This window comes from Pan troglodytes, chromosome 12, assembly GCF_028858775.2.
Source record: "Pan troglodytes isolate AG18354 chromosome 12, NHGRI_mPanTro3-v2.0_pri, whole genome shotgun sequence".
Taxonomy (NCBI): Eukaryota; Metazoa; Chordata; class Mammalia; order Primates; family Hominidae; genus Pan; species Pan troglodytes.
In genome coordinates this window covers 11,723,190-11,750,317 of record NC_072410.2, presented here as the reverse complement: position 1 = coordinate 11,750,317, position 27,128 = coordinate 11,723,190, and the positions used below count along the sequence as shown (strand labels likewise).

General features: G+C 45.3%; 1 long non-coding RNA gene across 1 annotated transcript in view; it reads right to left on the bottom strand.

Annotated features, from left to right (window-relative positions):
- The window catches only part of LOC134807861 (uncharacterized), a 66,039-nt gene extending 48,410 nt beyond the window's left edge, over positions 1–17,629 (bottom strand). Inside the window, exon 1 of the long non-coding RNA XR_010149246.1 lies at positions 17,208–17,629. This is a non-coding gene — a long non-coding RNA (uncharacterized LOC134807861). The remainder of the gene's footprint in view (positions 1–17,207) is intronic.
- Between the last annotated feature and the right edge of the window lie 9,499 nt (positions 17,630–27,128).

Below are 27,128 nucleotides of genomic sequence, written 5' to 3'. Positions count from 1 at the left end.
CATTCCTCTGCTGAAGTCACATGGGAGTCGGAAAGACACAGACGTTGTGTCAAAGCTCTACCCAATCCCACATTCCAACTGGAAACTGCCCATTTGACACCTCCCCAACACATAAAACTTATCAACTTAAATATCATAATTTCAGCAGGAAAAAAGTGAATGACTTAATAAATAGTCTGGGAAAATTTGCTACACATTTAGGGTAAAATGAAACTCCCTTACTTCAAATCATAAACAAAAATAAGTTCTACTTGACTTGACATTTTAAACCAAAAATAAAATTACTAAGTATCAGAAGAAAAAAATGTGAGGATATTTTTCGAATCTAGGGGTAGGAACAGACTTTCTAAGCAAGACAAAACCTGGGTGTTAAAAGGAAAATAATAACTACTTAAAAGTTAAATAGTTCCATAATATAAACGACACAGTAAAGAAAGTTAAGACAGGTTGAGAGAAAGTATTTGCAGCATATATATCAAAGTCTTAAAATCCAGGATATTAGAAAAGTTCCCCCAGAACAACAATGAAAAAAAAGGAAGAAAAGGAGAAGGAAGAAAGGAATGAAGGGAGGGAGGGGAAAAGGAAGAGACAGAGGGAATAAAGGAGGGAGGGAAGGGGAAAGAGGGCAAAAAATATAAGGAGGCAATTTATAAAAGAGCAATTAACAGGCTATAGGTCTTCTTAAACCAATCTTCCCCAGAGCAAATATATATAAAATCAGTATTTCTGGAGGCTGAGCTTAATCCTTTACTTTTTTTCAGTGCTTAGCTACAATTTTATTGGATTTTTACCATAAAACTAACTCTTCAGCAAAGAGGGCACATTTTAAATAGACCTTCTAAATGCAGAGCTCTTCTGAGTTATGAATGACTGCAAGGTAACATGACTACAAAAATTGTTCTAAACAACATTATTCTAAATTATTCTGCATGATTATTATATTATTCTAACAACTATATTATTCCAAATTTTAAAGGAGATTAATTATGGGAGAGATGATTTACGCAATTACCAAATACACACAGAGGACAGGACTGGGAGGAAATATGCCTGATTGGGAACAGTGGGTAACTCTAGTGGTAGGAATGTCGGTGGTGAGTTTTATTTTCTTCCTTGTCTTTTCTTTTAAACCCCTGCACCTGGCAACAAGACAGGCAGTGCCACCTGGGCACCAGCAGAGCCCTCCTCTGTCCTGGGGCAGCCGACCCTCAGGGGCACCTCTGCTCCCAGGGTGCCTTTCACCTGGGGCTTTTATATTTTCTTCAGATATTACCTTAAAGAAACATGCTATTCACATCCTACAGACATTTTTTTTACATGGTTTTTGCGTTGCTTCAAATAATGTCCTCAATTTTACAATAAGAGGATTATTTAAAATTTTAAAAGCTGATGCTCGTAGCAAACTACTGTGACCTGTGGTGCCTGCATCCCCTGCCCGGCCACTAGGTTGTCCCGGCTAGAGTCCAAATGCCCCCCAGCTGCCTGCTCACATTTCTGAGGTGGGCAGGGATCCATGGGCCTCTCTTTGGCCCACTCCCGTGCACGTGGGATGTCCACAGCTGGGACACCTGTGCGTGGGCACCCGCCCTGCAGGTCGCCTCCAGATCTGAGTCCTCACTCCTCCGCCTCTTGACTTTGAAGTCAAGGTTTCACTCTCTTGACGAATACTCACTGCTTAAGGCTACCCTTGCTACTAAAATAACTTTCCATGAAATACTCTGAAAGAAGCTTCTTGACTGTAAATGCCATTATATTATCAGAAATGCCATGTTTGTGTGCGGTTATGTCTTGTGTAACTGACTCCACCGGATTTTCGAGGTGAAGATTGCTCGTTTTTGTCATTTCCAAAACCCAACATTCTTTCACTATAATGTGGCAACTTCTCAGTTCTTTAAACTATTTTTTTCTTGAAGTTCTTATGAATTGATGGTTCCTGTTTTTCTGAACTGTGTGTTGAACCCGTGCTTCTGCTAGGTTCAGAGTCACCTTTGTTCAATAACTAGCAAATGAGGCAAAAAGGTCTCACATAAAATGTGACTTTGTGGCCACTTGGGAGCCTCCATCTCCTCTCTTTGTAAATTTTAATTTGGAGAGACGAGTGTGAACCTCAAAGGAGGGAAAGGGAGCGGGAAAATGGCAACGTGGGTGAAAGTTCCATGTTCGGGCGAGGTTCTCTGTGTGAGGTGAGACTGTGCTGTCCTGCTCACATGGGAACCGTGGCTCGGCCGCCAACCTCGCACGGAGTACAGGGACCCACACAGAGACACGCTCTGTAGCCCACCAGAGCACGGATCCCATCCCATATAAAGATGAAATGAGTCTTTTTGTTTTTTTTCTTTTTAGCACATGTAAAGACCAAATTTTTCTTTTGAACCTCGATTTTCTTTTGAACCTCGATTTAACTTTTAGGAAAAGTGAAAACAAAAGGAGAATATTGTATTCACCCAAATAAAAAATGATTTCCTGCGTCCAGGTTGACTGCTCATCCATTAGCAGCAGATGTCTCTCGAGTAGCTGAACCACACCAAGCTGGACCTGGGACTTGAGGAGCCCCCTTCAACCTCTGTCAGGACGCACGCTGGATTAGCATCTGCTAGGGCTGCCGTAAGAAAGTACCAAAAAATAAGTGGCTTAAACAATAAAATATTGTCTCACAGTTCTGAAGGCTGGAAGTCTGAGATCACAGTGCCCACCGGGCCAGGCTACCTCCAAAGGGAAGGCTATGTTCCAGCCTCTCTCTCGGCTTCTGGTGGTGTAGCTGTTTAAGTCCAGTCTTCACATGGTGTACTCCCTGAGTGTGTGTCTGTCTTGAAATTTCCCCTTCTTATAAGGACACCAGTGGTATGGGATGAGGGGCCCACCCGACTCCAGCTGACCTCATTTGAACTAATTACATCGGCAATGGCACTATTTCCAAATAAGGTCACGCCTGAGCTGCCAGGGGCAAGGACGTCCACATGTGAATTTTGGGAGACACAAGTCAACCCATCACACACAGAGGCCCTAAAGGATGAATCACACACGTCTGGACTCCTACTCACTTTCTTAGTCGTGTCTTCTACCAGTCCTCTTCCCCCAGACTCGTTCCCCTGAAAGCAAGTTGCCTTCCCACTAAGAACGGACCATTTGCTTTCTTTCCCTTCAGTGTCAGTGTCTATGCTAAGGAGAAGGTTGTTTAAAAAGCAGCTCAAAATCCACCAGACTCCTCAGGAAGTGCCTCTCAGGGAGGCCTCTAGACGGGGCTGCTGTGCCTCAGTAAAGACCTCCCTCCAGCTGCCCTGTGTCTCCTGACTCCCGGGCTTTGTGATTCTAACCTCATGGGTGCTCTGAGGGTAAACCCCAGGAAGTCCTGTAGGTCCCAGGGCTGTTCCTGTGAGGACAGCTGTCCCCTGCATACGCGTGGGGTGCTGTGTGCTCCCGAGGAGCCGGCTGGGGCAGGCAGGGCCCAGTGATACCTGGGCTGGAACTGTGGCTCCCCCACTTGTTTGCTGGCTCTGCTTCCTCTTTAAGAAACGAGGATGATCATGTAGGGTTCCTAAGGGGGTTAAAGTGTGTGAACTCCTTAGAGGTGCACCTAGCCCAGAGGGGAAACATAAGTCAGCCTCAGCTCCTCACGGTGCCTTCTGCCACAGACAGCATTTGCCTTCACCAGGCTTCTTTTTAAAACAATTGTTGACTTGGAAAGGGTCCTTGGGAAAAATTAAAAATTTTAAAATAAATAAATAAATAAAATCTGAGGTTAATTCTTTTGAAGACCCAATCTCCATTTCCTCATCCATCTGTTTTGTAAATACAATCTGGTGTCCAGGCGACTCTGAGGGACTGGGACCCTCCTGAATCACACAGCGTCCAAGTCACTCACTGCTCTCATTTCTGGCTATCAGATTGTTCCCCGGGGGAATGGAGTCTCCGCCCCTGGGAGCTCAATTCGAAACCACGGCTGACCGTGAGGATGGCGACTCCCCACTCGGACCCCCTGAGGATGGCGACTTCCCGCTCGGGCCCCCTGAGACTTTGCTGGGGCTGGAAGACCACACACAGTGCATTCCCTAAAGGCCAGGGCCTGCCCATCCACCCATCCATCCACACTTCCCCTGGGGATGCCTGGATAAGCTCAGGGCCCCACCCACCCAACAGGGGAGGAGGGGAGACCCAGCCAGCCCTTCTGGAGCCCTGACATTTACAGCTGCAAAGGTAGGCAGCTGCGCTCAAACACACAAGCCAGGCCTCTCAACACAAGAAGAGGTTTAACATTAAAAAAAACATTATGAGGCTGAGGCAGGCAGATTGCTTGTGTCCAGGAGATTGAGACCAGCCTGGGCAACACAGCAAAACCCTGTCCCTACAAAAAATAGAAAAATTAGCCAGGCCTGGTGATGCATGCTTGTAGTCCCAGCAACTCAGAGGGCTGAGATGGGAGGATCACCTGAGCCTGAGGAGGTCGAGGCTGCAGTGAACCATGATCGTGCCACTGCACTCCAGCCTGGGCAACAGAGTGAGACCCTGTCTCAAACAAAACAAAACAAAAAAAAACCCATTTTGATAGATTTTGTGGGAAATAAGGAAGAAAAGAAAAAGGCCCATTCTTTTTTGCTTATGCTGTATTTGCATAAAGAAACTCTGAAAGGACATATAAGAAACTAAGAAAAGGGTTACGGAGGGAACTGGATGGGAGATGGGGATGGGTGTGTGTTTTTCACTGGATACCTTTTTATACAATTTCATTTTTGAATCCTATTCAGAAAAATTAAAGCTGGAAATTCTATTCCCTCATTTACCACATTTACAGGGTGAAAGAGAAATTCTATATCCTCATCCCAAGAGATGCTGAAAAGCATCCGTGGAAGGTTGGCACCACCTGTCATGAGCGCCTTTTTCCAGATGAGTACCTACAGCACCTGCCTTGGCAAGAGAGTTCCCCAGGACTCATCGCAGCGCTTCCGGCTGGACTCCCTGAGGCCATGGAGAATTGCCAGGGTAGGGGTTACAGAGAAAGATGCCCTCCCTTGGAAATAATTTGTTTGAAGGCTCCTAATCTGCATGTGGTCTTGGCAAATAGGATCCAGCAAACCTGGATGTGTGCAAGCCATTGGAGATTCGTGGTTTCTTGGATGAAGCTGGGAATTCCACCTCTGCCTCAAGCAAGCTGTGCACCCTCAAACTCTCAAAAGCCTCAGTTTACTCATCTGCAACATGAGTTAAGAGTGCCCAACCCCCATAGGATGGGAATGATCATGTTAAAAGACATACATTCTCCAATCCCTACTGCTTCCAGGAGGCCCTTCAGAATAACATTGATTCACTACACACAGTGTAAGCAGCATGGCTGATCTCTCCTAAGTCCTGCATGAGGTAGCAATTAGAACCTCAAACATGAGAATCAAAGAGTGCCACTTTTGCAGCAGTAGAAGACTAAGAAATTGTAATAATCCTTTGAATCAGTTTGCTCAGATTACTCCCAGATTACTCTGGGACTTTTCTGACATATGAAGAACAATTTCTATTTCAATAGGGTGTCCATTGCCTGCCACTAACTTTTCATTTTCACAGAGAATGGCTGAAATTAGAATTGAGAGATTCTGATAATTCTGGCAAGCAGAGGGCAGATGGGGGTGAGGATGTGCGGACAGGGGCTGCGTTGCTTTAAAGGGCAGGGAAGGACTTGGGGACAGCATTTGTTCCCCTCTCCAGTGACATTCCTGTTTTGTTCAAGTGCCCCTCTGATGAACCCAGTGGGTGAACACAGAGCAGGTGACACACACTTTGGACAGGTGAGACAGTCGCGGGTGAATCACCTCCTTACCAGGAACCTCTGGTGTGCAGTCACCTTTCCTGCGGCTGGGTGGCAGTCTGTACTCATTCTGTGCCTTACCTCTTCCCTCCCGAGCATGACTCTGAGCAGGCACTTCTGGGGACTTCAAAGAGACTGTGTCACATGCAGATGAGATGAGCCATGTGCCTTTCAGGCCCAGCTCAGCAGGGCCAGCTTGAAAGGCATATCTGAATTGAATCAAATGCATCCACCCCACAAACTGAGGATGTGACTATGTGTAAACAATGAAAATGACAATCATTGACAGCCGAGCGTTTAAATGCTCTGGATGTTGGAGGTAACTTACAGCCAGTATCTAACTCACAGCTGCCCTGAAGTTAGCTAACCTCGCCAAAAGCTCCCTGTGCTTGAGGATGGAGGAAAGAGGGAACAGCAAGAAGGATGGGTATCCATCAAGACAAGGCTGGCTGAGCGTCTAAATCATCCCCACACGCTCCATTTGTCTGTGCGATCACTATCACATATTTGATCATATGATACGTTTCATAACCCCCTTTACCCCCATCAGTGAAACTTGTGCAGCAAGGGGAGCTATTTGTGTTCAATGCAGTGCCCGAGAGCACTGGGATAGTGGCAACAGTGAAGACAATCGCTAGTGGATGTCACAGGTCTCTGCTCTTGGTCTTCACTGATCCAAGTGGTCTTCTGGTGAAGATGTAAAGGGGATACCACTCCAAGTTATAGATGACATGAAGCTTCATGTTTTATATTAGAGAATACATGGGCTAAATCTAAAAGACAACACCAACGATAATGCAAAGTTCTACTTAGGTTAAAAAAAAAGTTTTTTTAAAAAAAGTCACCACCTCATATTCAGAATGATCCCAGCACTTTGAGAGGCAGAGGTGGGAGGATCACTGGAGGACAGGAGTTTGAGACCAGCCTGGACAACACAGTGAGACCCTCGTCTCTACCAAAAAAAAAGATTTTAAAATTAGCCAGGCATGGTGCCACGTGCCTGTAGTCCCAGCTCTTCAGGAGGCTGAGGTCAAGGGTCACTTGAGCTCAGAAGTTCAAGGCTGCAGTGAGCTATGATTGCTTCACTGTACTCCAGCCTGAGTGACAGAGTGAGATCTTGTCTCTAAAAGATATATATATATATGTATATACATACATATATGTATATACATATATATATATATACACACACACACACAGAATTAGAGAGATGTGGCTTTGCACCACGTTCCCACACAGAGAGGCAGGAAGGTCAGCTGGCTGTCAGTGCAGTGCCCAGGTCCAACAGATAGGTATGGTTGCCAAAACCAGACAAAGGAGGTCACTGTGCCCACCTGAAGTGGGACATTGGAAAGTTGCCAAGTAGATGCTGTGGAAGGCAGCACAAGATCAAGGGTAGCTGAACACCTCAGCACATAAAGAATCTTTCCAGGAACCATGAGAAGAAGGAAGAGCTTGAACAGAAGTGGTGAGGTCCATGCAGTCGGAAGGGCTTTGGTGTGGAAGGAGCTGGGGCTCATGCAATAATTCAGCAGTTTCTGGGACAGGATATGTGCTCAAGGTATATGAATGGGCATGTTGAGTTATGACCATCCTTCCCATCGTGGCTATGCTTATATGACTTCGGGGGCAGAGCTAGGTCCAAAATATGGATGTGCCAGAGAATAGGCTTTGGATAATGTATAGAACGTCTTCTCAGCTGGCGCTTTGCAGTGATGTGCTGGGCTGCCTCTTTGGGAGGGAAAGGGCTTATGGATTAGACAGCCCTCTGAGGGCTCACAGAGAGGGGCTTCTATGGTGGGAAGTGCCCTTCACACTGAGAATCGTGATTCCAAATGAAGGGTGTCTAAGTAATGATGATGACTCCATGTTGGATGGTTAAGCATCCGCCACTGTGGGTCACCTTGCCCATGTATCATGGAGGATCAAAGAGGACCCTCGATCATGGCCACACAGCTAGCAAGAGGAAGGCAGGACTGGCCCAGGGATTCTGATTCCACATCAACAGAGTTTTTAACATCCCCAGAGTGTCCCTGATTCCCTCTTCATGACCCTGCACTAGCTGCCATATTCATACAGGGAAGCACACCAGCACCTGCATCTCCCCTGCTAACAGCCCTCCTCACAACCGCACTGCTTCTCAGCTGCCCTGACTGGTCTCAATCAACATTCATTGAATAATGAGTAAATAACTAAACAGATGGACACTTGAACCTCTTCCTTTAGATGTCCAGCACTCTACACCTAATGCTGCCCCTGGGTGTCAGCAAATGAAACGTGGAGGCAGGATTGTGGTACTCCTCCAATGCCAGAGTTGGAGGAGAGAGATCATTGCTGGAATGGAGATCTGGGGCCCAGAGAACAGCTCCTACAGTCAGGAGTAAATGGCAAAAAGCCACTAATTCCAATCTAAATAGCTAATGCTATTGAATACCTACTATGTGCAGCACTTTCCTAAGAATTTTTCATGCAAGAACTCTTTGCATCCTCAGAACAACTCTCTGTGGTAATTGTTCCTCTATTTCTAGTTTACGGGTGAGGAAACTGAGGTCAGTAGGTGTTAAGTAACTTGCTATGCATGCATTAAGTAGCTGGCTGAGCTGAGGCTCAGCCCTGGCGGTGGCTTCATCATTGTGCCTTGTGAGCCCCTCCAAGGTCACATGGTCCAGCAAACTACAGCAAACTGGGGAGTAGCCAGGAGTAAAATCATGTGGGGAACTTGAGGGGTGACTTCAGGGGAGGAACAGCCCCATGTCTCAGTCTGTGATCCCACACACAGAAGGACATCATTTGTGCTCAAGGTAACTTGAGCAGGCAGGGCATGGGAGAGAAAAGAGGCTCAGGCCTGGGGCCCTGGGTCTGCTCATCTCCGCACAACTTGTATGTTTCTTGTCAATTGTGCCTGAACATACTGTAAAGCTTCTCCCTTAAAAAGCCAAAAGAGTAAAGTTTGAGGGATTTGTAGGACACTAACAAGAACCAAACCTGAGGCTTATTTATGCCAATCTAACTATTAATAGTTCCTGGAATGGCTTTACACAAACAAGAATAAGGCTCTCTATCCCCACGCAGCAAAGTTCATGTGCAAATACCACAAGGCTGGACAGTCCGGCTGCACGTGCCCTGCACCTGAGGCCCCCAGCCCAAGGGAACCCTCAGGACAAACAGCAGAGAAGCTCTGGGTGCCAGGGCATCCTCCTCGATAGGACCCCTACTCTGGCATGGGCATGTGAGGCCTGAGAGCCCACTGGAGGTGGAGACATTGAGGCTTCCACTAGTGGCCACTCGTGGCAGAGGCCAGGGACCCCAACCTGACTAGCCACTGCTCGTAGCCCAGGGGCTGTGCACCTTGGAGGGGTCACCAGCCCCTCTGAAGACCTGCCGAGTGCCACCGCAGGGCTCAATTCAGGCCCTCCACCTCATCAGAGTGACGGCTCATCTTTCAAGGCTCCCAGATCAGGAGTCTGTGTTCCACATGTGTGCTGTCCAACCTGGTAGCCACATGCAGTTGTGGGCATTTAAATTAAAATTAACTGAAATTAGATAAAACTTTCAATCCAGTTCCTAGTCACAGTAGCCACATTTCAGTTGCTTAGGAGCCACATGTGGCTTGTGGCCGCTGCTTTGACCAGCACAGATACAGAACTTTTCCATCCTTGCAGAAGGTTCTATCAGACAGTGCTGCACTAGAGAGTTTGGGAAGCCACCTTGTGACTTCCCCGGGTCCTCGGAGAGTTTTCTGTTTCTGCCTCCTCTGCTGTTGCTGCTGTCTCTTGGCCTTCAGACTGAGACAGGAGGCCCAGGCTGGGAGAGGCCCAGGCTGGGAGAGGCCCAGCAGCAGCTAGCAGCAAGCAGGACAAGGCCCACAGAGGGTGCCCTATCAATCAGACATTGCTGGGTGCATTTGCTGAGACTGGGAGCTCACACCGTGGCCGTGAGAGCAGCGACACATTTCCAGCAGCAGAGCCTACGGTTAGAGGACAGATCACGAGAGGTGTGGGGTCCACCCCAACTGGAGCAGGCCCTGAGCAGCTCCCAGAGCCCCCCACACACTGAGACTGCAGGTGTCGAAGTTGCAACGGTAGCAGCCACCGCAGACAATGGATGCTCCCGCCCAGGTTTCCTGGCATCACCTAAGCCCAAGTTTGTTTGATGACATCTGGAGCATTATGACAAGCAAGGATCCCCAATAATGACAGAATTTGAATCTCCCAATAACCAGGCAGAGAGGGTGAGGTAGGGCAGGGCGATCTTGGAGCAGATTTAATATAATTTAGAGATTTCTAGAGTAAAGGTATGTCACATTTTGATACCTTGGCATTATAGACTGGAATTCATACCCGCTAAACAAATAATTGAGCCAGTATGGGGAATTATTAGATGGGGAATAAGGAGGCTGAAATTAAAACAGGGACAGGACAGAGAATCCTGTTCTGAAAATCCTGCTTGTCATTTCCAAAGCTCGAGTGAGCATTGAGGATGTCGGGCTCATCAACAGTACATGAAACCAAGCCTGCCTGCCTTCCTCAGAGGCAAGAGTTAGGTCCACATTTCCTGGCACGCAGCTCTGGGTAATTCACAATTCCGAAGCTGCCCCTAGAGAGACCAGCCTATGTTGGCCAGGGCAAGTCCTTCTGTGATTGCTCTCTGCCCTCTTGGGGCCTACATGTCCATGGGGCATGCTGGGCACAGTGCATGGGGCCCATGATACTGTTAGGGGCCTGCAAAAGTGTTTTAATTTTGATTTATTTTAAAATCAGAGGAAAACCACAAATAAATGAAAATGAATGTATAATAATGAATCAGCCTGAATGACATTTATCTTTCTGCCAGAACAGTCACACTCTGCTTTTTCATAAGAAAGTGGTCTGCAAAGACCAAAGCACCTGGGGTCCCTGGGCATCACCATGAGGCCATGACCCTTGCCCCCTATACCGGAGACCTGAAAGACAGCTCCACACAGAGGTGACCCTGACACCCTGAAAAATACTCCTACAGGTTGAATTTCAGCAGGAATATTTTTCCCACCTCCCTCTGCATCCGGCTTCAAAAATAGTCAAATCTCCAGGCAGGCAAAATAGCTGGTCACCCAAAGACCTGTGACCATCTGCCTGCTCTGCCATCCGTAGCACTGGTTTCTTTCCTCCACATTGTCTTATGGCTTCATGAAGGCTGCTGGACCTCCAGCCATCACGTCTGCATTCCAGACAGGGGGAAGGAGAGAATTCAGGTGCAAAATGCTAAGCCTATTACACGTCAGTCTCCTTTAGAGAGCTTTTCTAGAATCCCTAGCTAACCCTTTCAGCCTATATCTTTCATTGGCCACTGTATCTGTAAAGGAGACTAGGAAATACCGTTTTTTAACTGAGCACACTGTTGTCCCTAACAACATGGAGTTGTGGTTGACAACAGAGGAAGCAGAAGAGAATGCATACTGGAAGTCTCTACAACAGAGTGCTGAAGACAACCAGATTGATATTGTATAGTACTCTCTCCTGTGAGTGGGCCTGGGGACAAATCATTTAACTTCTCTGTAACTAGGGTCTACTTGATGAAGTAACCACATTGCCCACACCAGAAGCATCAGGAAGGGTACCAAGGAGATGGTAGCTTCAAGGACTTTGGACCACTTGGAGGAGGGTATTCAAAGGGACAGAAGTCACTTGTTTGATTTTTGTATGAAAATCAAGTAGGATTTCTTTTCATTCATGCATTTCACCAGTATTTATCATGTATCCAATAAAGTAATAAGGACAATCCAAACACTGTTCTGTTGACTGAGGGCTGACTTGGGGCCAGGCACTGTTCCAGATCCTTTGCACATGTGGCCTCCCTTAGTCCTCAGAACCATATGTGGCAGAGTCTACCATTATCATCCCCATCATTCAGATGTGGAATTGGGACAGAGAGGGGTTAAGGATGATGCCCGGGGTCACACTGTTAATACACAAAGGAGCCTAGCTTTGAACAAACAGCCTAGCTCTTAGACCCCAAGGAGGTGGTAGCGAATTGGCAGACAAGGTCTCACCTTTTTTTGTCTTTCTAGTGAAATACATATAAGCCCAATTATGTAAGGCCATCATAAATTTCCCCCAGGAGACTGGCACAGGGAGATGGGGGCTACTCTCACCTTCTGCAGCACACACCAAGAATCTCTGCTGTGCTTGGGTTCATGACTCACCCCTTCCCTCAAAGCCAGCTCTCCCTGAGTCAGGACCATGTCCTTTGAGTCCTGAGGTGCAGCAAGGAAACTGTCCAGACTTGGCTTCAAAAGCCAGGCTACTTTCCAGCAAAGAGCCAAATGGCTGGTTGCTTAGAATTTTTAGAACAGGTTCATCTCCAAGGACATGGAGTCTATTCACATAAATCAACCTGATCAAAGGCCAGAGAAGCTAAAACTGTCACATACCCATTATCTACTGGCATAATCAAGGCCAAAGGGATTCATAAGGAGGCGGTGGGTTTTGGAGGGAGAGTGCTTGCTGCTATTTCACCTTGGACCTGAGTCCCCTCTTGTGTGCCCCTTGCTCTGCATCATCTCAGGGCCTTGCCTCACTCCTCCATCTTCCTCCTCCAGCTCCTTTACAGATAGGGTGGCCAGTGAAAGACTAGGCTGAAAGGGTTAGCTGGGAATTCAAGGAAAGGCCTGCAGAGGAGTCTGACATCTAGGAGGTTTTGCCTTTTGCCCCCCACTTCCTTCCTCTCTTCTGTCTGGAATGCAGAAGTGATGGCAGGAGCTCCAGCAGCCTTCTTGAAGCATAAGATAACTTGGAGGAAGGAAGCCAGTGCTAAGGATGGCAGAGTAGGCAGATGGATGAACTGGCTGCCTGTTGACCCTTGTCCCAGAAAACCTGCTTCCTGTTTGAGGACGGAACAGAAAGAGCAATAGAATCCTTTTTCTGTGCAAGAGAAATTAAGCCTGACTCTTTTCGGAGCCCTTGCTATTTTATACATTTTCCCTTGTATCTAGCTGAATTGATAGAAACTTATCAATGTATTAATCAACACTCCGTAAGTGATTTGTCCAGTGAGAACAGCTAAAATAATACATTTTCTGTCATCATTAAAAATCCTGTGATTTTTAGTCCAATAAATGTTTTAAAGGGCAGGATGAAGAGAAGAGCTACAAGACCCTGTAGCAGAAGCCCTCACTCGCAGGGTTATCACTCCTAAAACAAAAGATAAGCAGGAAAACCACAGTGGATAAGATCTGCTGTCAACCTTAGCTTTTCTGATTACACAAAGTGCAATAACATCTATTTTTTTAATCCGAAGGAATCCTCTGACACCACCAAGCATCCTGCCCACTCCTCCTTCCTGAGCGCTCAACTTCCTTCTGATCTATTGTCGGCTTTTCCTTGCCTGAGCTCTGTGATCTAACCAGAACCCAACGGAACCTATAGAGAGTCCAATCCTTGCCCGACAGCCCTGAGCCAGGCCCATAGCTGCCTAGCCTACAGCACTGGAGGCAGAGGGAGGTCCTCTGGATTATGGCACAGGGGGAAGTTGCAGGAAAAACTCCCCACAAATTAGCACCATCTACAATTGACCAACAAAGTGCAGATACTTCTCAGCATTCAAAGCCTAAACAATCAGGATGGAGACGTATAAAGCATTCAATGCTTCACGTTGGCAGGACGATACCAGGTATTTCACTGACAGGTGAAATAGCAGAGTGACGGGACAGAGTGATCAAGGCAGAGTGATCTAAAGGACACAGTAGTACTTCTTTAGGACCCTGGCAGAATGGAAGAGAGCATCTGGCTTCTAAGGCACTGCACAAACTTGAATGATCTTCTTCAGAATTGACAAGGAAAGGCCATGTTATGTTCACCCTGGGTTAAGTTTTAAGTGTATCTTATTTAATTTTTTTCAATATGAGTCATCTCCAGATACTGTGATGATTTCCAAATAACCAGAATCTAGATGACTAGAAATTTACTCTAGCTGGCTTTAGACAGGAAGCGTGAGGACAGAATCCAGCTGCTTCCACTCCAGGGTAGGTCTGAAGCCAACCGTCCTCGGTTTCCTGGCCTGTGGCATCAGTCTGGTTGGATTACACACAAAGCCCTGCAGATCTGCTGCTTTTCCTGATTCTCCTGTCCTGAGTGAGTGCAAGGGGCTCCCCTGTCGCCGATGTGTTCTTTGAAGCAGATGCTGTGCCTGATACCTGCTGGAGAGTCCCACCGCCTTGAGTGAGTCAATAAACCTATCATCCTTCCCATCTTCCAGGATGGATATTGGGGTGGGGGGAGGTTAAAGGGAATACCATAAAGTTGCTACCATACGGTTAGGGCTGAATACAATGGGAGTTCTTATTGTGATGATGTCAATGATGATGACAGTGATGATGATGATGATGATGATATCTAGAACTCCAGGTTTTCCTGGAGAGAACCAAGGAGGATTCCCCACTTACCTAATAAATAAATGTCCTGTAAATGCAGAACATGCCATGTAATTGATGACACAAGCGGGATCTCACTTCTGGGGGATGAGAATCAATTCTTTATGGATTCCCACAGGGCAGAGGGACCCAGGTGGAGATACTAAGCTGTCTGTTATACTTCCGAATGAATGAGTATGTACATAACAGTTATCGTGTCTCCTTGTAACTTGTGTGCTAATCATAAAATCTTCACAAGGACTCATGACATTCGTGCTATGACTATTCTCTTTTCACAATGAGGAAGGCGGGACACCTAGGAATTAAGTAACTTGCCAACATAGGGACGAGCTCACCACACAACAACCAAGGGTGGGGATACCAGTCAGGTACTGCGGAAAACACTGGACATGAGGTAGACCAGGTGCACCAGGTCCAGGTGCTGATGAGAGGTGGAGAGTGGGAGACAGGGTCAGTGAGCCACAGGCCAGTCCCTAGGCTAAGGGCAACATGACAACAGGACATTGGCCAACTTCCAGCTGTCATCACTGTCTGTGTTTCATTTTCACAGTTCGATTAATAAATGCTCTATATTCAGGGATGCCTGTGGCCTTATTTCTTGATGACAGAAGTGATAATATCAGTCCCCCCACAGGCTTGTTCCTCATGGGTAGGAGGTGACTCAACTCCTAATGTCCAGACAACTGCCCAAATTCTGCATGAAAAAAAACATGATCAATGTCTGGGATAAAAATCAGCCACCTTAAAACCCTTTAAAGGATTGAAGGCCAGGGGACCCAGTGATAAGCACATGTCTGGGGCCCGGCACCTTCTCTGAAACAAGGATGATCGAATGTTGGTGTCCGTACCGCATGGAAGAGCTGTCTAATGCAGTTTGCCTTTGATTGGCTCCCGTCTCCATGAAGGTGGCACGTCTCCGAGTGCTTACAAGGAGACAGGGTCTCACCCTGAGAGGACTCACCCAGAGAAACAAGCGGAGCTGCTCTACTGGCTTAGAAATGCCTGGCACCTGACTTGTGGAGGCTTCTAGTTGGCGTGAAATTGTTAGCCTTGGAAACAACTGCTGCTCACATTGGAACTGCAGGATCTTTCTTGAAAAAGCCATGGAACTAACTCAAGGGCCACAAGCCCAAATGCCTTCAGAGGGCAGATTAATAAGAGAGTCTAGCAGAGTTAGTGCTGATGGAGTTCCTTCTCCATCCAGGCCCTGTTCCGGCGGCCGGGCAGATGCTAACCCATGGGGACCACACAGCAGCCCCACGAGGCTGGCAGGCCCTCAGCCTGGCTTCTGAGCCTCGCTGTAATCGCACTCTCCAAGCTTTGTGGCATTAGGGTGTGGCAGGGCCTGAGATCCGGAGAGTGTGGTCCCCACCCACAGTTATCTCAACACAAAAAAACAATCCTGAGCAGGCCAAACAGAACCTGGCGGGGGATGCCTTCACCAGGGCTGCATCTGGTCCCAGAGCTGCTGGTTTGCAGCCCAACTATTTCGTTTTATTTTTTTAATTTTCTCAATATTTATCTTCTTTTATCTATAAACGAGTAAGGTTCTGGGGAGGTTTTCTTCCTTGGAATCTTGTTCTCTCATTTTAAGCTGACTTAATCTTCCCACGCTACACGTCACATGCAGAGCGCCAACTTTGAAGTTCACTCGGTGACCGACTCTCCCGCCCAATCCCTCGGCGAGGGTGACGTGCAAGCGGAACATCTCAAGGCTCCAGATGCAGGCTCAGCCCTCAGCTGCCCTAGCCTTAATAAACACTAGATTTCTCATTTCAGAAACTATGTTCAACCTGTTGCCTCAAGACAACCTAAAAATCGTCAACATTAGCCAAAGGTTGGAAGCCAAATGTGTTAGCTCCTGCCTCAGAGACAGATCCCTTAGCAGAGGGGGGTCTCTCAGCAGTAGCCCAGAGGAGCTGGGACCCAAGCTGGGAGCTGGTCACTTACATAAGGGGGGCATCCTAAGTCGATTTTAACCTGAGATCCACCAGCCAAGCCTTCCTACGGGGGGCCGGCCAGCCACCGTGCTGTGCTGAGGAGCAGATTGAACATTCTCTTAGCTGCTCCAATTTTAGAATTGGGTGCTGACTCATTATTAACCCAGGAAGCCCACACACTCAAATGACTGTACTGAAAAAGCTCCCTGTCATACCCTGCCTACTGATGTGTTGCTTTTTAAGCAAATTTGAAAAATGTTTATCATAAGGTATTTATGACATTTTAACCGTTTCATTTACAGTAACTAGAACAACATTAAAAAAAATGTTTCCTGTATTTTACTTGACAGTAAAGCTAAGCTTCATCGGAATACTAACAGCCTGAGAAATACCTATCAAGATCAAGTCAGGCCTCAAAGACTGAGTGGCCCCCTCCTCAGTCCTCCCCAGTCCCCCACCCCCAGCGCTAGCCCCCAGCATTTTTACGTTCTTCCTGATTTTACTACAGTTTGTGACTTTCAACGTTAAGGAAAGGGAAAGGACGTAAAATACGCTCCTGCAATCATTCATATGCTTTTAGAGAAGGCAGCCAAAGTTCTGCCTCTCTGGTATTTCTCACACTGAAATTGGGCAGCTCTGACCACGAGGCCAGAAATGGCTCAGGAGCTGCCTCTCCTCCACCTCTGAGAAGCGGAAGCTCACCCAACCTCAGCAACCCTGGGTTAGCACAAGTATACCCACTTCCATCTCTGAGCTTCACTTTGGCTTCTCAGAGGGGTCCCGAGCAGCTTATTTTCCAGCCAAGCACTGCAGTCTCTTCCAAGACAACAGAAGGTGCAATCGGCATCTACATTCTTACAACGAAGGACTGAGAAACACCTCCTGACAGTCACACTACAGAACAGTAACCATGGGGCTGGTGACAGAGGCAGCCACTTTTCTAAAACGACAGATCTTCAAAGTCTGAAAGAAACGCAGTGTCCTCACCAGGACGCAGCAGCCTTTCCCACAGCCCAGACTCCAAGGCAAACTGCAGAAGCAACCCTAAAAATGACAGAAACATACTCACCAGGGAGAGGCTGGTGGCTCCACCTTCCCAGGAACTGTGCTGTGAAGATCTGAAGACAGGCACGGGCTCAGGCACCGCTTGTCTAGAATGTCAATTTGAAACTCAAAAAGCAGCGACCATCCAGTCATTTATTTCCCTCCATTCCCAATGATGTACACACGACTAAGAAGGAAAAAAAAAAAAAGGCGCACACCTCAGCCTTCATTCTCATTGGAACGAGATGACTCATGCTGACTCATAGCCACCACTTCCTCTCCCGACATTCTCTTCATACTTGTGAGCTGGACTGGTCCGGTTCCCAGGGTCCCTGCAGCTCTTCCTGGAAGAGCAGCCTTCCTGATCCTCTCAGAGAGACCCAAACACTGACCCCACATGGGACCCAGGGGTCGCCCACACAGGGGAAATGCTTTATTTAGGAGTCTTGAGAACAACTGGAAAATAAAATGCATGAACTTTGTGTGCATTTGAATTTCAAATACATACTCAGATTTTGTAATGTGCTACAGGCTCATGTATGAAATTCTTGCTCTTTTCAAGGCAGTTCAGAGTAGAGAGAAGCATAATATATTTTCTTATTCTTTTAGGTGTTCAGATTTACTTTGCTCTGGTAATAACTATTTCGGTGCCTGTTTTCTTCTGCATGTATTCCTCTGACATAACAATTCACAAGATCTAAAATCATCATCTCTTCAAAGCTGTCTGTTAGTGGGGTTGGTGCCTTGTTTATAAGTTTACATGACTTACCTCTTTTCTATCCATCTTTCAGACTTCAAGAATATTCTAGATTCAAATAGTAAAGCACCAAGGAATTAAATGAAGGTAGAGCAATCCAACTCTTAATAGTTGTTGGAGAATGTTTATCTGCAAGAATCAAGAATTGTCGCTGCCTCCTGGTTTTCTTTTGAATAATGCAGAGGGCTGGGCAGCCTCCCACAGCTTCAAGCATTTTTAAATTATGAGAAGCACTGGGTGTGAGCAGAATCCATGTGATCCTTAGCAGCTGCTCAAGAAGCCACCAAAGGCTGCTGTGATTGCATTTGCCCAACTCAAGGTTTCTGGGGGGTGACACAGTCAAAGTCATGGATGAACAATGGTGCCCTTGGAGCCTTTTTTGGCTTAGTACCTGATGCTATGTAGGCTATATTCTGATATAGACTTAGAGTAAATAAGGAAATAATATTTTGTCCGAGGCATGAGACCCAGTTTTCATTTACAGCTAGATTTATCTTAGGGAAAAAATATTTATTCCTTTGCCACATCTCAAATCTTTTATCGGGAAATTCAGGGCATTTTTTTCCATCAGGCAATACCAAGTGCGGTGAGTTCCCTATGAAAGTTGTAGCATATTGGCCATTTGGCCAAGTAGTCTCATTCCTTGCAGTTTTGTTTTTTATGGTTTTTTTCCCCCAGGAGAGTTCAAAGCCTGCTGGTTTTCCAGAATTTAGGAATGTCTGTATTGTGCAATTCATTGCAGTGCATTTCCTTTAGAGAAAAGAGTGGAGAACAGGAAGGAGGCACAGCCCCAGAGACTGCTTTGAGCCCAGCCCCTGTCATCCACAAGGGGCTTGCCTGAGGCCCCAGGGGTGTGGCAGCCCCACTAGAAGAATGCATTGACCAGGAGCTCTGCAGAGGATGTGGGTTGTTATGTTTGTTCTCTATGTGGAAAGCCAGCCTTTACCTTCTTTATGAAGACTTTTACTTTTATTAACTCATTAATTCCTAGGAGAACTGAAAATAAAAATTAATTTCAAAAAATAACACCAGGGATGAAAGAAAGAAATGTGAAATAGTTAGAAAACATGGGCTCCAAGCAGGGCCACACCTTCCTGCCATATTAGAAGTGGTTTCTTCCACAGTGGCACTGTTATAGGAGCCTTCTGGATCATTCTGAGGCTTTAGACACAGCCAGGGTCCCGAAAGAGCAATTTGGACTGCCACCATGGAGAGTGAGTGAAACTGTGTCCCCCCCCACCAGTGTCGCATTCGAAGATAATCCCACAAATGCTAAATCTTAATTCCTGATTGACTTCAGCCCTTCTCATTTGGAAATGGGCTGGAAAGTGGGGAAGAGGTGCCAGTGTGAGAAGAGGGAGGCCATTCCCAATATACTAATAAATAAATCATTCATTGAGGCATATGAGCACCAGCCCCCACATAATTGCTAATATGGAACTTTCTGGAGTAGATTATCTTTAAGCTGGCTCTGAATATTCCACCAGAAAGGAAACAATGATGACATTTTATACACCGCTACATTGAAAACACGGAACATCTGCATGCTCTTTCCCCAAAGAAAATAGCACTGGAAAAATGTAGGTTTCACGAAATTAGGAAAACAAAACAAATTTCATTTCTAAAGACAGTGTACATTCCAGCATGTCAGAGAATTATTATAAATAATGATGATTCACAGTAAAACTATCTAATATGTGCCAATAACTCTCCAAAACACACACAGGTATTAAGTCTTCTGATCCTTCCGGTAGGTCTATACCAAAAATAGTGATATCCTGCCCACTTTTTAGCAAAGAAACAGAGGTGTTCAGGAGCCTGCCCAAGGTTGCAGAGCCTGGATGTGAGCCCAGGCCTCCTGGCTTCAGAGTCCACATTCCTAACCACCAAGCCAGGCGAATTCCCACAAGTGACTTTTCAAACATCTTCGCACACACATTCCCTGAGCTCATGATGTATTTCCCAAATTCTGCAGACATACATGAGGCAAAGGCACTTTCTCTTCATTTGAGAAGTGAATCAAAATCCTAATTTTCAAGTGATCTATCTCTTAAAATAATATCAATTCGATTTAATGAAAAGAGCCAATTAAAATTACACATTGGACACTTCCCAGAAAGTACCATGAAGCTGTCCACACTACCAATATCTCCAGCTGCGCTGCTCCTCCTACCTGGAGGACACAAGACTGTTAGAGGCCCTCACATCCCTTCCTTCACTCACACCTTCATAGCAGGTCTCTTCATCATCCTCCATCCGGGAGAAGTTTCATGCCCTCATTTCAAATCTAGACCCTCCCCCCTACACCTCATTTGTTCTCTAGGATTTTGCTCCTAACCAAATTTAGGCTCTTTCCTCCAACATCTTTAATCGCTTCCTGTCTGTAGACCTAAACACAGGCTCAAGTCTCTTTCATCCCAGTAACACTATCCCTGCCTTTGACCCTGTGGAGTAGACCCAATGGGTTCCCCCACATTCATTCCATTCCTCCCCCATTGGCAGCAACCTTGACATTTGGTTAAGATGGACTCCACCCTCATAGCCAGGGGAGCCTTCTCATTGGCTACGCAAAATAAGGGCCACCCCTTGCCACTGTGAATGGCTCCTAGATGGGCTCCCAGGCCTATGTCAGTGAGGGCATGTTTTTTCTAGCCACCGTGGTAAGCTCAGGGGTGCCCAACTGGAGCAAAAACCCCAAGGCTACAGCGATTGCCTCAGGCAAGAAATAACAGGGAAGAATGCACAGAACTAAAGAGTCTCCTTCTTGCTTTAAAGTTTCAAAAGTCCAGGACAAGGTATTTGCTGTAGTTTAAATGTGTTCCTCAGAAGTTCATGTGTTGGAAACTTGGATCCCAATGGAGCAATATGAGAGGTGGGGCCTTTCGGAGATGATTGGGTCATGAGGGCTCTGCTCTCATGAATGGACCCATTCATAAATTAATGGATTAATGGGTTATCACAAAACTGGGTCTCATATGAAAGCCACTTTGGCCGTCTCTGGTGGGTCCTCTCACCGTGTGTTGCCCTGAGCCATCTCAGGACTCTGCAGAGAGTCCCTACCAGTAAGAAGCCCCTCACCAGTTGCAGCCCCTCAACCTTGGACTTCCCAGACTCCAGAATTGCTAAAAATAAATTTATCTTCTTTATAAACTAGTCAGCCTCAGGTGTTCAGTTATAGCAACAAAAAATGGACTAAGACAGTATTATAAAGAGAAAAATAAAAAACCTTGGAGGAATGGGTGAAGTCAGGCAACAATGTATAGTTGTACAGATTATATAGTGCACAACCCAATGGAGTAAATCCATACAAGTTGTGATGTGCCCAACCATATGTGGCAAAGCTAGGTGTAGAAACAGGCGATACCATCCCAAGCTCACATAAGGATTCCACAGGCTGGGTGATGAAGAGAGTTAGAAGGAAAGAGATAGAAGGAAGGGTGCGAACCCTGTTCCCCAAGAGGGGTGCTGGGAAGGAGAAGCATCATCACTCACTCCAGAGCAGTTTAGGAACTCTGAGAACAAAGAGACATCTGAAATTGGGATGATAGGATGTAAGAGTTTGATTGGCAGCTGGGCTCAGTGGCTCACACCTGTAATCTCAGCACTTTGGGAGGCCGAGGTGGGTGGATCACAAGGTCAGGTGATCGAGACCAGCCTGGCCAACATGGTGAAACCCTGTCTCTACTTAAAAATACAAATATTTGCCGGGCATGGTGGTGAGTACCTGTAATCCCAGCTACTGGGGAGGCTGAGGCAGGAGAATCGCTTGAACCTGAGAGGTGGAGGTTGCAGTGACCCAAGACTGTCACTGCACTCCAGCCTGGGTGACAGAGCCATATCAAAAAAAAAAAAAAAAAAGTTTGAAAAGAGTTTAATTGGCAGTGCTTTCTTCTTCCTTAGTGGAACTTTAACTTAATGGTGCATCTTATAATTGAGGACATCTTAAATTGGATCTAATGTAGTCTGTAAAGTTAGGAAATTGCATGAGTTCACCACAGAAATGAATGTAGAAAAAGAAAGCAAGAACTGAGCCCTGCCCTGCAGCTTTAAGAGGTCAGGGAGTGAGGAGGAGCCAGCAAAGATGGGAGTGGGGGAAGTAAGGGCTGGTGAGGTGGGAGGGAAGCCTGGAGAGTGTAGGACCCTCAAGGGCAAGTGAAGAAGGTGCTTCAAGGAGGAGAGACTGATAACCTGCATAATCACTGCTGAAAGGTCATGTAAGGTGGAGACAGAAAAGCATACGTGGATTTGGCAAAAAAAGGATTTGCTGGGGAAGAGGGGGTGAAACTCTGAATTGAGTGAGGAGAGAAAGGGGAAAGAAATTGAAGACAGAACAGACACTGCTTTCTAGAAATAAAGCTATAGCTGGAGGGGGAAATGAGGTCAAGAGAGATTTCCTTATTTGTTAAGATGGGAAAAATAATAGCCCATCCGTGTACTTGTTGATAGAAATAATTTGGTAGAAAGAGAAAAATTGATGATGCAAGAGAGAATGAGAAGGAATTTGGTGGGGTAGAAAGAAGGCTAGAACCTACTGCTCAAGGAGAGGGTTTGGCTATGGTGAGGGAGAATCTATCTACATGGCAGGACATTGACCAGGCACGGAGGTATGCTCTTGTAGTTTTCATACTTTGTAATAAAAGAAACATCAATTTTAAAAACTCAACAACAAATAGAACATGAAAATAGTCTGTCTACTTAAAACCTTAAAACATTACAGATGAAATTAAAGTCTCCTTTGGTGATGTTGTGGGATTTTATTTATTTTGATGTCTGAGAACTATTCCATTGTATGGATATACCATAGGTTGTTCATCCATTCACCTGTTGAGGGAAATTTGTTTTGTTTTCCACATTGGCTGTGACAAACACAACTGCTGTAAACATTTGTGTACATGTTTTTGTATGGATGTAAGTTTTTCTTTTGTCTAAAGTAAATAGCTAATTTACTGCTGGGTGATATGGTAACTGTATGCTTACCCTTATAAGAAACTGTCAAACTTTCTCCAAAGTGACCATACAATCCATTTTGCATTTCCGCCAGCAATGTATGCATGAGAGACCAGTTGATCCTCATCCTTTCCCCTGCTGGTATTGTCAGTATTTTTAGTTTAGCTGCTCTAACATGTGAGTCATGGTGTCTCCTCATAGCTTTAATTTGCATGTCCCTAATGACTAATGATGCTGAGCATCTTTTCGTGTGCTCATTCTTTTCTCCACTTTTTAATCGGATTCTTTGTTTTCTTACTGTTGAGTTTAGAGCCACCTTTATACATTCTAGGTACAACTTTTTAGATCAAATATGTAATTTGCAAATATTTTCTCCCAGTCTATATCTGGTCTTTTCATCCTCTTTAACAATATCTTTTGCAGAAAGTATTTTGATGAAATCCAATTGATGTTATCTTTCTTTTATGGATAGTGCTTTAGGTCTTCTAAGGAATATTTGCCTAACTCTAGTAATGAAGATTTTTCTCCTGTTTTATTCTAAAAGTTTTAGAGTTTTACATTTTATATTTAGGCATATTATCAATTCTAAGTTAATTTTTCACAATATGTGAGGTTTAGATTGAGGAGTTTTCTGACTGAGGATATCCAATAAAACACCATTTGTTAAAAAGTCTATCTTTCCTCCATTGAATTGTTTTTGGGACTTTGTAAAAAAAAATCACTTGGCTGGCTGGGCATGGTGGCTTACACCTGTAATCCTAGCACTTTGGGAGGCCAAGACAAGCAGATCACCTGAGGTCAGGAGTTCGACACCAGCCTGGGCAACATGGTGAAACCCCATCTCTACTAAAACAGAAAAAATTACACAGGCATGGTGGTGCACGCCTGTAGTCCCAACTACTCGGGAGGCCAAGGCAGGAGAATTGCTTGAACTTGGAAGAGGGAGGTTTCAGTGAGCCAAGATTGTACCGCTGCGCTCCAACCTGGGCGACAGAGTAAGACTCCGTCTAAAAAAAAAAAAAAGAAATCACTTGGCCATATTATGTGCATTTATATTTGGACTTTCAATTCTGTTCCATTAATCTACCAGTCTATTCCTTTCCCAACACCACAATCTTGATTAATACAGCTATATGTTAAATCTTAAAATCAGGTAGTATGTTTCCTCCAACTTTATTCTTCTTTTTTCAAAATTATTTTGGCTATTCTTGGTTTTTTTCTATATAAATTCTAGTATCAGTTCATTTGTATCTACAAAATGTCCCCCCCTTGGATTTTGAAAGGAACTGCAGTAAACCTATCAATGAATTTGGGTAGAATCTACTTCTTTACTACATTAAGTCTTCCAATCTATAAACATGGTATAGCTCTCTATTTATATAGTCATAGTTTGGTGTCTCAAGCTATATGAGCTAAAAAGTATTTTCATTAAATACTTGGGTGTTGGTTTAGTGATTCTCAATAAGTCATTTTATTGCCTTTATAAGGCCCTAAATTAAACAACCCCTACAAGTATTCTTATATATATGGCTACCAAGATTTGATGCACCCACCCTATTATTTGGGTGCTGAGAGTGGGCTGAAGTATTAATAGATTAAACAGCCCCTTTCCCCTACCTTTTCCTTTTTAAGAAACTCAAGAGGCATCATTCTGCTCAAGCAAGCCCCTTGCTTTCTGTGAGGGCTCCAGTTTTCCACTGATCTTCCTGGCTCTGATGGTTCTTTTTTCTCCTCCCCTCTGCCTCTGCCCTGGGGCTATTTGCCAAGATTCCTAGCTCAAATCACCTCCCTTCTCACTTATTTAGAGACTTCATCTCCCAGCTCACAAGACTCATTCTCCTGGGCTGATGCTGGGGGTCCTCCCTCCACACCCCCATAAGCATTCCAAGAATGTCCATGCTTCTGATTATGAAAGCTGGAATCCCCAAGCTCTCTTGGCTCTCACCGCTTCCATCTACCATCCATCCATCCAGAGGTGTGCTGGCAAATGTTTAGCAATCACGTCTCCAAATATAAATGAATAAAGCAAACCCTAATTTGTAGTGTTTGCTGATTTCTCTAGTGTAAATTCTCCCCAATTGCCAATTGCAAACTACCAGCATGCTCTCACTGAAAGTGAGTTGGGCAGAGATGAGCAAATTAGTTCCAAAACCCAGAACAAGTCACTGCCAGCACACCACTGCATCCATCCATCATCAAACCTGTGTGAGCACAGATTGCATTTTGGGCTTAATTCTCATGTGCACAATGATAATATTCTTGTTAATGGGAGTCACATTGATTTCACTCATGCTGATGATGAAAGGATTTGAGGGGTAACCAAGTTCTGGGGGCAGCAAAAACCTGGAAATGGTGCTGCTGACTCGTGGAAAATGGTGCAGCATCCATGGGTTCAATCCATTGAAAAGCAGAGTCCTGACTTCTTTGGTCATGTCTGTCTTCAGTTACATCGGAGGTGATGGGAGTGAGTAGATAAGGCACCATGGATAGTTCCGGTCCTTATGAACACAGTAGCCCAGTGCATCTCACCTGCATGGCTACATCAGATTGTCAGAAAATCTGCCCAGCAGAATTTCCAATGCAGCACTGGATTCTCGTCACACTGCAGGGTATTATTCAAGGTCATAGACTCTGGGGGCCAGAATGCCTTGATTTGAATCTGGTTTCCACTGCTGGTTGTATGACCTTGGATAAATCACCTAACTTCTCTGAACCTCAGGGCAGTGGGCAGAATTCTAAAGATACTTCCCCAAGATTCCTGTCTCTGCTTTTTCAGTCAAACACTAATAATAGGTAATACTGTGAGAGGATTTTGTAAGTATAATAAAGTCCAAGTTAATTGACCACAAAATAAGGAGAATAGATGAGTAGGCCTGACCCAGTCAGGTGAGCCCTTTAAAAGCAAGGCATTGGCCAGGCGTGGTGGCTCACACCAGAAATCCCAACACTTTGGAAGCCTGAGGCGGAAGAATCACTTGAATCTAGGAGCTCAAGACCAGCTAGCAACATGGTGAGATCTTACCTATAAAAAAAATTAAAAATTTAGCCAGACATGGTGGTGCATGCCTGTAGTCCCAGCTACTCAGAGAGGCTGCAGTGAGCTGTGATCATGCCACTGCACTCCAGCATGGGTGACAGAATGAGACCTTGTCTCAAAAAAAAAAAAAAAAAAAAAGTTGCAGCACGTTTTCTCTGGCTGAAAGCAGAAGAGGAAGTCAGAGACTCAAAGCAGGAGAAGGTCATGTGTCAGGAATTCGGAAGGTCTTTAAGCACTAAGAGCAACCCCCAGCTGACAGCCAGCAGTAAAACAGAGACCTCAAGGTTATAGCCAGAAGGAATTGGATTCCACCAACAACCCTGATGAGCTTGCAAGTCAATTTTCCCCTAAAGCCTCCAGACATGAACCCAACCCCTTTGACATCTTGATTTTGGTTTGTGTGACCCTGAGCAGAGAACCCAGTGGAGTCTGCCCAGACTTCTGACCCACAGAACTGTGAACTCATAGATGGGGTTTGTTTTAAAGTCACTCCATTTGCAGGAATTTGTTACACAGCATTAGAGAACTGACACATTCAGCCAATTTACAAAATGGGGATAAGAGTTTCATACTCATAGGGTTATATAAGAATTAAAAATTAATATCCACAAATGTCTAGGATGATAATAAGAACACTCTCTAAGTACTGGCTATTTTTCGTATGTGCCATGGAGCTGGTAAAACCCAAATATGTGTGGTTGATGATTTGAAAGTTTTTCCACCAATACAGTATTTGAGTCACAGGCTGCAGTCAAAAGTCTAGAATTTTAAATAAATGAATCATACACTAAATATGCATCATCTTTTGAAACTCAGTGCCTATGAGTAAATCTCGATGATCATAACACATTACTCAACAAAGCAGACCATAATAAAGAAGATATCAGAACACATGGAGCAAAAGACAGTAAGTTTGGGACTCAACCATCCAACTAATCTTTAATGAATACACACCAGATGCCAAGCTCCAACTCAGGTCCTGGGACACAGCAAGAAGAAGACACAAAAGATCCCTGTTCTCGTGAAGCTTACATTCTAGGAGGGTGAGACAGAAAATAAGTACATGAGAAAAGTACAAGCTAGTGAATTGAACGGTGCAAAAAATTAGCATAGGGTAGGAGGGAAATATTTGAGATGGGCAGGTCATCTAGGAAGGTCACTCTGGAGAGGTGCCATTTAAGCTGAGATCTGAATGATGTCCAGGA